Source organism: Triticum aestivum, chromosome 4D, assembly GCF_018294505.1.
Source record: "Triticum aestivum cultivar Chinese Spring chromosome 4D, IWGSC CS RefSeq v2.1, whole genome shotgun sequence".
Taxonomy (NCBI): domain Eukaryota; kingdom Viridiplantae; phylum Streptophyta; class Magnoliopsida; order Poales; family Poaceae; genus Triticum; species Triticum aestivum.
The window spans coordinates 148,924,328-148,935,903 of NC_057805.1; positions in this window are offsets into that span (position 1 = coordinate 148,924,328).

Sequence of the window (11,576 nt, forward strand, 5' to 3'; positions counted from 1 at the left end):
GTAAGTTAGTTGGAAGAAGCAACCATCATTCCACTCTTCAATGACACGTACGCAATATAAAATGGTTGATATCGAGAGAAAAAGAAAACCGCTCCACTATATATACACTACCAGGAGCTTAAGCTACAAGCCTGCTTACTTGGGTTGCTCTCTTCACAAGCATAGAATGACAGTGGCCACACTGCTGGTCACAGATCTGGCCTGATCCCGCCGCTGGGGGAAGGGGACGATGTTCTGCATAGACGCGGTCGATAGCGGCGAGGGAGAAAACCCACTGTTGGTGCGTCCCGATCGGGGGTCCCCGCGGTATGGGCTGATGCCGCCTCCCAACTGTCCTTCTAGCTACAACCCGACGTCCTAGGTAAAACTTCCTTTTGGAGCCGGCTTGCTCCACTGCCGCAGCTCCCCATGTAGCTCCATCTCCATGTGGATCTTTCTCTACTTTTACCGGCTTCTATTTGTGATGAGTTTATGTCTCATGAACTAGTGCCAGTACTTTTATTCTAATCACACTTCTTCAATATCTTTGCCAACAGGGATGCTCAACTCGATTTTAGTGGAACTGCACAAAAGCATCGTATGATCCGAGGGTGCTAGCCATCTTTCCTTCGACAGGTTCTACCTAGCCAAGAAATTAAATCATGTTTAGGGTTTAGGGTTTATGTCGTAGTGACCCCATCAGTAGTTTTTTGTACACACTCTCACAACTTTTGTCTTTAGTTGTGAAGTAAATATTGGCTAGGATATGTGAATCATTGAGATGCATCAGCATGCGTGTCAGTTTTTCTTTGTATTTGATGGAATGTTGTAACGCGGCAACCTTGGAATCAGGATACATACATGAAACAAAATGATAAAGCTTCGTACTCCCTCTGGTCCTTTTTTGTATGCATATAAGGCTACTCATAGTGGGGAGTATCATATACTAGTATCATGCATAAATTACATATGGGACAGAGGTAGTATGTAAGAGTGTATGGTGGGTCATGTGGTAAAATGTACTACTATGCAAAGAAAAAAGGACCGGAGGTGTTGCACGATGTCCAAGGAATGTGGTGATAGTGGGAGGTGGGCCATGTAGTCACTGGGCTGCCGTGTTTCGTACTCCTCCGGTGTATGAGTGGAGAAAGTTAGTTTTATCACAGAATACATAAATAAATAAATAAGAGTGCAGGCGCTCTACGATGCTCTACGGCCGCAGTAATAGTGACCAATGAGCCGCCAAATCACATAGACCCGGTATAGTTATTGGACGGAAGAAGCAAACCATAAACCATCTCTCTATCTCTCTCATGCAGTACAGTATTCTTTTGGAAACAAACATTTCGTTTCGTTGGATCGCGCCATTGAGCAAAACCAACATTTAAATCACGTTTGTCGCGTTCGTGTCTCACCCTCCTCCACGTCTCCACCCCACACGGTCGCTCGGCATGCCACTCACCGCAAACCGAGTATACGATAACTTTCCCACCTGCTTTTCGATGGATCGTGCCATGGAGTACTAGCACTACTGGAAGAGATTGACGAGGAGGGGGAGGACAACTAGCTGTAGCACGGACTACCAAGAAATTTCTACATGCATGTTTTGGCCGGCCTTGGCGACCTCTGAACGCGGAGCAGTCGCGTGCACCAGGAAGCGGCACGGGCGGCACTCTCTCGGCCGGCGCGCCGCTACAATGTCGGCGCCAGTGAGAGGTCGCGACCACTCTGGCCGGGCATGAATGCGGCACTGACCGTTTCGGGCGGGAAGCACACATGGGTGATGAAGAGTGTTCGGGTTGGCCAGGGCGGTCAGGAGCGGGCGTGGCAGCGGTCCGGACGCCTGCAAACAAGAGATGTTGTACGTAAATATTGCTGCGTATATAATTAATAACATAAATTATGTGCCAGTTCGACAAAATGATTGGAGATGGAGATGGAGATGAAATTTTACGCAAACACGGATATGCATGTCTATGTGTGTGTGCGCGCGACGACTCTCGCGGCTACTCGTACACCCCATCGATGTCTCGTTCTCCCTACACACACACACAAACTTAGTACCGCCTCATTTTGTTCCTAGGATAGGAATATCATAGGAGTGGGAAACAATATGAAGTGAGATAAATGGAGTACGACGTACAAGAAGAAATGCACACACACTCACTCTGCCTCCGAGATACCCGTGAGTACACGATGGAGCGCATTTGTACACGAAGAGGCAGCTTACGTACATAATAATTTGTCCCTTTAATTTGTTCACTTAATAATGGAGGGTCGGGGACCACACGTGAGCGATACAAATTGCGACCTGGAAGCGGGGGCGTGTTTTTGATCGAGTTTTCTTTCTTGGTATGTTAAAAAAAGATTTGTCTGCAAGTTTTCGTTTCATTTTTCTGGGAACGCGCATATTCTATTTAAAACCACTTCTATGGAGAGATTTTTTACTCTGTTGTATATATAGCCTGTTATTTGATAGGGTTTCTCGCGTCTCGCTCTCTTACTCTCTCCATATCTAAACAAGATGACAATGTCTACTCTATCTCTCTCCTCACCAGTGGTCACAAATCCGGCCGAATACCGTCTGCTGCGGGAGGTGAGGAGGTGCAGCGTTGACGTTGTCACCATCAGCGGTGGAGGAAGCCGATGCGCACCGTCCTCTCTGAGCTGGCGCTGGCGCGGACGAAGGTCCTCCGCGCCCTTGTTCGCTACCATCGTGTGGGCAGATCCCACCCACCCGCCTAAGCGACATCTCGTCCACATGAGGTATAACTTCTTTTGGATTTCATGCTTCATTGTACTGGTCCAGCTCCCAAGGTTGCTGCATGCGGGTTTTCTTCTATGCCACTACTCCCTAGCTCCCCATGTACAGTAGCTAGGGTTCGTCGGCTGGTCCAACATCACCTATTTTTTAGTATTATAGAGGAAAGGCCACTCAAAAAGTTGTCCTGGTTTATGCCTCGGTGGAGGTATACATGTTTTTTCGACAACATGGTGGTTGTGCAGTCATTTTCCATATGCTCCTATTGCTATTGCTACTGCTAATCTAATACTGTCACTGGTTAAATGAAGCAGTGCCCATGTTAAAGTGACGTCCCTTTTAAGTAATGCTAATGTCAATCCAGAGGCGTCGATTAATGCTTCTGTCCTACTTTTTTTCTCGGTATCCTGGTTTAATTCCATCAAGATAATCATGATGCTTCTGTTTGTTGGTGTACTTTTCATTAATTCTTATTAACAATTGAGATGTCGCTATTAATCTTGTACCACTGCCAAAACAAAGTAACAACACTATATCCCTTTTTATATTTTTTGCGAACAGCGATGCGTATCTCCATACCCGGGCATGTCTTCCTCAATTTTAGTGGAACTACACAAAATTGGATGGCCATTGTTGTTTCGCCTCACTGTCCTCTGCCACGTGGTTCTTCCTTCCTAGAGCTTGATTACCGAGAAGAAACAGACCACAGTGAGGATTTATCAAACTTCATTGGTGCCTCACCCAAACTTGATGCCAAATGGATGATGCATCACCACGATGACCTGTCGATGCTCATGGTTGCATCTCATGGTTGCATCGACTAGTGAAGCTAATTGGTTTTCAACGAAAAACAAGTTGTCTTCCATCAGTGCTCTTTGCTTGTTACCAACAAATATGATATCCTTCATCAGTTCACCTTGGTTGCGTTGGAGACGCAGTCGTCTTTCACGTTGGTGCAATTTTATCACACAATTGGCTATTTTCCACAAAGAAGCATCGATGTTGGTACTAAGAGCATAAGTTTTGTACCGATTCCTAAGCCTTCTCACAACTATGTCTTCAGCTCCCTTGTAATTTTACTTGTCCAACTATTAACTAAATATGTGGTCAGACTTTGATTAAAAATATGGTGTGGACTAAAAACCCGGATGGGCGTAGTACCCCTCCTTTTTTATTTACTTTGCATATTAGATTTGACTAAAGTCAAACTTTGTAAAGTTTGACCAAGTTTAGGCCGAACACAACAAACCATAATTATTGAGAGAGGGCAAACTGTACATACTCTCAAACCTTCCTGACAATTGAAATTAAAATTCTTTATTTGTATACACTCTCACACCTTTCCGATAATTTGGCACGTGTGTGATTGTTCACTTAACGGAGGGTAAAGTACCGCACGTGAAGGATAGGAAGTGTGACCAGGACGCGTGGATCGTAAGTAGTTTTCTTCACTGGTACCTTAAATAAAGAGTTTCGTTTCATACTTACACAATTTAAAATGATTGTTATGGATAAAAAAAGAAAACCACTCTACTATATATTAGTAGTATACACGAGTACTATATATGTAAGTACTATATAAGCTGGAGCCTCAGCGCTTGATCGCTAGGCTTTGCACTCTCCACACTCTCGCCGCACTACATATATATACACGTTGGAGGCTCAGCGTTCCTTTGCTAGCGTTTGCTATATTCACAGTCTCTCACCCTCTTCACCAGATCTAAACAAGACTGCGTTGGCCTCTGTCTCTCTCCCTCTCACAGCTGGTGAAGGAGCCGTCCAGATCCCGTCACACCGGGAAGGGGAGGATGGGCAGCGTTCACTTGTCGCCTTCGGCGAGGGAGGCAATCCACTGATAGCTGCGCTATTCTCTTTCACCCAGCGCCTGTGCAGGAGGGCCACAAACCCCTTCTTCCTCGCAGACGTACGTAGTGTGGGCAGAGCCAGCCTCCCGCCGCATGCCTAGCCACATCCGACGACCCTAAGGTATAACTTCCTTTGAAACTGTCATTGCTCTAACTGCACACGGATCGATTCTGTAGTCGAATCTAGGTCTTGGTTCAAAGAGGAAAGAAGGGTGGGGTGGGGTGGGGTGGAGCATGAATCTAGGACGTGGTTCAATGAGGAAAAGAGGGAGGGAAAGTAGTATAGACTGGCTATCCAGCCGCTTTGTTGGTCGAAAATGGAAAAGGGGGTAACCCAGTACACACATCTGTAAGGAACCGATCTCTTGGTTGAAAAAGGAAAGAAACTGGGGGGTCGGGTAGTTTGTGCAGGACTAGATTTGCTGCCCTCGCATAGGAAAAAGGTTCAAAGAGAACAAATATGGGACCAACGCAGATATGCCGCTTGGCAACATACTCTGCATCACCCATTTATACGTGTGGACGCACATGGTGCTGGCATGTCCCATGTCCCATACAACTATTTTGTTGTTGTTAATCTAAGAATGCCGCTGGAAAATTGAAGCAATGCTACTGTTAAAAGTAAATTACATTATTAACGAATGTTGTTTTAAGAGAATGTCTCTGTTAATATGAATCAGTGCAACCGTTTTAGAAATGCTACTGTCCTACTTTGTTTTCCATCAAGATAAGTTAGGTGCTTCTTTTTGTCGCCGTATGTTTCATCCTCCTTTATTGGCAAGTAATTGTTTCCTTTTTTACCTCTGTTAATACAGGGATATCTATTCAACTTGTTGCTATAGCAAACTTAAATGTCACACCGACGACTTGGCTTGATTTAGTTGAACTACACAAAACGAGATTGAATTTCCTATTCGTGTTGGCAGATTCAAAGGTGATCTTGACTGCGTCATGAAAGGTCAATATCTGCCTTCATCCACATGATTGTGCAGTGTGCTTTGAGATGTTGTGCTACTTGTATCGGTATTGTTTTAAATAAATGTTGAATTAAAGCTATTGAATTGCCGTCTTTTCCCTTTAAGTGAACAAAAATGGGACCAACCCAGACATGATGCTTGTTGCTTTATTACATAAACTCTGCATCACCCCCTTTATAAGTAGATGGAAGCACATGGTGTTGTTGCGCCCACTCTCCCTTGGAAATGTTTATGTTTTTGTTAATCTAATGCCACTAGTAAAATTAAGCAATGCCACTCTTAGAATTAACTACTGAATCTTAGTTCAAAACTGCAACACTTGTTAGGGATCGGCGGGAGTACCATTTCTGTTAGGGATCGCCCGGAGTACATGTTTAAGAAATGTATTGTTGAGATAATATCTTTGTTATTATATACCAGTTATAGTGTTTTACAAATGGTACTATCCTGCTTTGTAGTTCTTTCTAAATGTTTAACCAAGGTATTGTTAAGATAATGTCTCTGTTAATATGAATTAGTCGCATTGTTTTAGGAATGGTACTTTTTTTCTTTGTCGTTCTTTATACATGTTGAAACAAGGCATTGTTAAGATAATGTCTCAGTTAATATGAATGAATCACACTGTTTGAGAATTGCTACTCTCCTACTTTGTTTCCCATTAAGATAAGGTAGATGTTTTTTCTTCTGGGAGTATAAGTCATCAACCGTTATTTCTCAGTAATTGTTTCCCTTATACCTATTGTTGCATACAGGGATATCAAATCTTCTGCTCGGTTCCATTTCGACTTTGATTTTAGTTGAACTGCACAAATGGAGCCAATGTGTTCAAGGCAAATTGTTGCATTATTGGGCCCAGTTGGTCTTTCCACTTTGCAGAAAGAAGCAGTCACTGTTTGGGCTAAATTACACAAGGAATGATCGAGAAGCTTTATAGAGTATTAGTAGACGCTGGTGACATGAGTAGTCTGCAGAGAGCATGGGCAACTCAACAACACGTGAAGTGAAAAATTCACTCCACAAGGAAAGGTATGACCAATTCAGTTGCTGATGCAGCTGTAAAAAACGAGGTCAGTATCGGCCTTCATCCACATGATTGTGCTTTGTTATGTTGTGCTCCTTATACTGTTGTATTGTTTTGAATAAATGTTTAATTCAAGCTATTGTATTGCTATCTTTTCCTGTTAAGATAATGAAGATGATCATAGTTGTAAGTGTATGTTTAATCAACTAGTACCACTATTATATTCATCACGCTTTTTCTGTATTTATGTAGACAGGGATGCTCAGCTTGATGTTAGTGGAACAACACAAAATGTTCAGATGGTTCATGTCCTCCATAATACTTCATCATGCACAATACAGCGAATGATTCTCTAATCACTCGTCGTCACCTTGAGCCACCGGACTATCTACTTGAATGGAGCAGCCAACGTGTTCAATGCCTTGCAACATATAAATACGAAATCCACCATGCTATGCAAGACATTGTTTGATTTCAGTGGAACTGCACAAAAAGATACGCTGGTTAATACGGCTCCATGTGCCATTTCAATGTGGAAACTGATGACAAACCATGCCCATCTGAATGGAGCTACCAACGTCTTCAAGGCAGAAGAATTCCCACAAGTTCAAGGGAAAGAACCATGTCCAGCAAAATACTACCTTTAAGAAGGGTAAGAAGAAAGACAAAAAGAGAGATGGCTGCTTTACTTGTGGTTCAGAGGAACACTGGGCAAACAAGTTCCCAAACAAGTACAAGAAGCCAGGACAGGACTCCAAGTCTGTTAATGTCACTCTAAGCAACAATGATGGGGCATTTGGGTATGGTAAGCTGTTTACCGTACTTTCAGTTTGTCAGTCCACAGATTGGTGGGTTGACAGTGGGGCCAATATTCATGTGTGTGGTGATGTGTCTTTGTTTTCTTGTAGCATATAAACACGAAATCCACCGTGCACACAAGACATTGTTTGATTTCAGTTGAACTGCATAAAAAGATACGCTGGTTAATCCGGCTCCATGTGCCATTTCAATGTGCAAACTGATGACAAACCCTGCCCGTTCCACAATCATAGGCATTACATATTTCGAATGGGAAAAGCTTGTCAAAGTTTAATCATTGATGTTAGCAAGAAGAAATTAGTTTAATATATTGGAATTAGAAAACCTTGTCAAAATTTGCTCATTGATGTTAGCCACAAGAGATGCATTTGATATTTTTGAGTGGGACGCTCTTTGCTGTGAGCAGCGTCGATTGTTTTTTCCTATTTCTGTGTTCAGTTCATATGTAAATATTTACTCTGCTGAGATGCATAGTCACATGAATGTTGACTTATGTAAGGTATTTTAAGAGTTTATTCTGAATGTTGTCTATGTAATGCCAGGCCTTGTGAGTTTGATTACAAAGTTGAGCTTGGAATGCTATGGCATGCGGCATCATGAGCTGTTCACCGTGCCTCCTGAGAATAATGCTTCATATTGTTTTGCATGTTGATCTGATGCCATTGATTTGCATGTTATGAAGATCATCCTCTTCTGTTCTTTCTCTGCTTAAGTAGTTCATCGTCTTATGTTTCATCCATAGCATATACGACAACTCGAGTAGGTTAGAGGTGAAACATTATGATCTTCCGACCAACTCATCATCTTAGGCCGTGATTGGATCGTTGTTTTCCAACCAAAACCGCTTGTAAAACTGACGCTTGTAAATAAAAGTAGATGGTCTTGGGCGAAGCGCTTGGTTGGTCGATTTCGACTAGTAAAATATACGCTGGTCTCTTAAATTACACGCGTAACTCGCTGGTTTTCGTTACAGACCTCGGGCCGTCAGTTTCATTACGCCTGTATTTTACGCGTTGTTTCTGGTGACGAGTAAATTGCACTTGTATCTTAATACATGTGTGAAACAATCCAGAGCTCCCAAGCGCGACCTTACCGTTTCATGCTAGCTCAGTCTCTTGAAGGTGCTCATAGGTGTTCGATGATCCTAGCTTCCTGAATGAGCAGCGGGCGCTGTATTAGACCATCCATAGGGCTCGCGAGGCCCTCTCCATCATCCTTCGATTTGTTGCGCTCGCCGTGGCGCCGAGCATTATCAACATGGTCAACGAACATGAGGAATCAGGAGATGACTTTACTTGGAGAGGATGACAGTAGGGACCCACCAGGGCCATAGCCGTACGTACGCAAGTTCCTCCTTATTATATACAACTATATTTTTTTTGCTTCCTCCTGGTTTCCTAACATCACAGTCCCACACCATCGTCAACCTATATAGTCAATAAACGAGAGAATTGCACAAGGAGCGGCCGATAGTTGGGACCCAGCAGCTCAACAATATTTGTTTTTTAGGTGTAAGCGGAGTTTTTCTTGAGCGATGTTCTTGTTGTTGTTCAGAGGAGCAGGGTATCAACTAAGCAGGCTGTGGCCCGTCTAGCCCAGGCTATTATTTTATGTCGACCAAATATCTAGCCCAGATATTTTTTTCAAGGTGAAAATGGCTAAGCCCAGCTATACTTTTTTTGCCGAATACCCAACCCAGGTGAACTTGTTATTCTTCGCCTTGCTGGGCTGTAGATCTTTCCTAGGAGGGATGTATTAGGCCTAACAAGAAAATGGGCTTTAAGAAATAATAAATGGGATGTAATTATAAAAACTGGGCTGTAAATATACAAAAACACACCAAACAGGTAATTAGTTTCAAAAATATTATTTTTTGAATTTGAAAATTTAATTTCATTAGTTATTGTGCGCGCAATATTTCATTTGATTTTTACCTAATACAAATTAATTTTGAAATTATATTTAACCTGACTCGAGGGTATCAACTAAGCGGGCTGTGGCCCGTCTAGCCCAGGCTATTATTTTATGTCGACCAAATATCTAGCCCAGATATTTTTTCAAGGTGAAAATGGCTAAGCCCAGCTATACTTTTTTTGCCGAATACCCAACCCAGGTGAACTTGTTATTCTCCGCCTTGCTGGGCTGTAGATCTTTCCTAGGAGGGATGTATTAGGCCTAACAAGAAAATGGGCTTTAAGAAATAATAAATGGGATGTAATTATAAAAACTGGGCTGTAAATATACAAAAACACACCAAACAGGTAATTAGTTTCAAAAATATTATTTTTTGAATTTGAAAATTTAATTTCATTAGTTATTGTGCGCGCAATATTTCATTTGATTTTTACCTAATACAAATTAATTTTGAAATTATATTTAACCTGACTCGAGGGTATCAACTAAGCGGGCTGTGGCCCGTCTAGCCCAGGCTATTATTTTATGTCGACCAAATATCTAGCCCAGATATTTTTTTCAAGGTGAAAATGGCTAAGCCCAGCTATAATTTTTTTGCCGAATACCCAACCCAGGTGAACTTGTTATTCTCCGCCTTGCTGGGCTGTAGATCTTTCCTAGGAGGGATGTATTAGGCCTAACAAGAAAATGGGCTTTAAGAAATAATAAATGGGATGTAATTATAAAAACTGGGCTGTAAATATACAAAAACACACCAAACAGGTAATTAGTTTCAAAAATATTATTTTTTGAATTTGAAAATTTAATTTCATTAGTTATTGTGCGCGCAATATTTCATTTGATTTTTACCTAATACAAATTAATTTTGAAATTATATTTAACCTGACTCGAAATTTCAGGATAAAAATATTTCGGATCCCTTCAAAATGTGGGGTTTTTGGTTGAATTCTATTTTGAGAGGTTGGTCGAAATTATTAATCCTTGTCCTGGCTAGAAAATGCGCTGTAATTTTAACAGACTGTAAATGGGTTGTGGTAAATTCCATTAGAATTCAAAAATGGGATGTACATTATTACAAATCGCAAACGGGCTATATGTTCTCTGCCACAGATGTGATGCTCATTTGTGGGCCTACTATTTTTTTTGAGAATTATAGTCAGTGATGCGTACGGAAGGCTTGTGGGACTACTAAGGCGTACGGAAGGCTTTGTCAACTTATAGTCAAGACATGATTCTAGCAGGAGTGGTCATTGGATGTCCATCCAATGACTGTAGTGCTTCCTCAATCTCGGATATTCTTGCTTCAGCCGCCCAAACCACCGCTAGCGGTACCGCTTGCTACCACCTCCCGTGGACGGCTGTGCTGCCGCGCAGGCTTCACCGGCCCGCCCTACTCCCAAACGCCGTCCAGGCCATTCCTCTACTCACCAACACCTCCTGTTCTTCTCCCACGACGACAGCCTCACATCGCAACCAAATCAGTGAACCCTCGTACTCCCCTCCGCGTGGGCATCCACTGTTGTGTCTTCGCCGGCTCCGGGTCGTTCCCTTCGTAGGACCCGCCATCGTTCACTACGTTGGTTCTCTCGGCGCGGCGTGGTCAACTTTGTCTACAAATGACAACCATCGGATGAGGCATGTACGTGGAGTGCCTGACAGTAGGGACCCACATGGCCCATGGCCACACGCAGCAAGTGCCCCCGTATTATGCGAAAACAAATAATTTCTCCCCCTGATAGGTTTGACCCACCAGTTAAATCTTCGCACACAAGGAAGTGCTTCATTTATTACGCGGGAATAAAAGGTTTCCTCTCCCTGACAGCTGGGACCCACCAGCTTTATTATGATCCTTTTCGTGAAAATATAGATTGTATCGAATATGCTAAATTGTTTTCTTTTTATTCTAACTTGAAAAGAAGAAATAAAAAAACAGAAAACATCTTCGCACGCAAGGAAGTGCCACCTCATTACGCGAAAAAATTGATTCCCCCTGCTATCTAGGACCCACCAGATTTGGAGGCTGACTTGTGGGCCTAATAAGTTAACGCATACGCAGGGCTTTGTCAACTTAGTCAATAAATGATTCTAGATGCACTAACCGTTGGATGTTAATCCAACGGCCAAGCTGCGTCTTCAACCTCTGGTCTTCTTGCTCCAGCCGCCCAAACCTGCGCCCGCCGTACCGCCTGCTCCAGCCTCCCATGGCTGGTTGTGCTGCTGCGCAGGCCTCACCTCCTGAC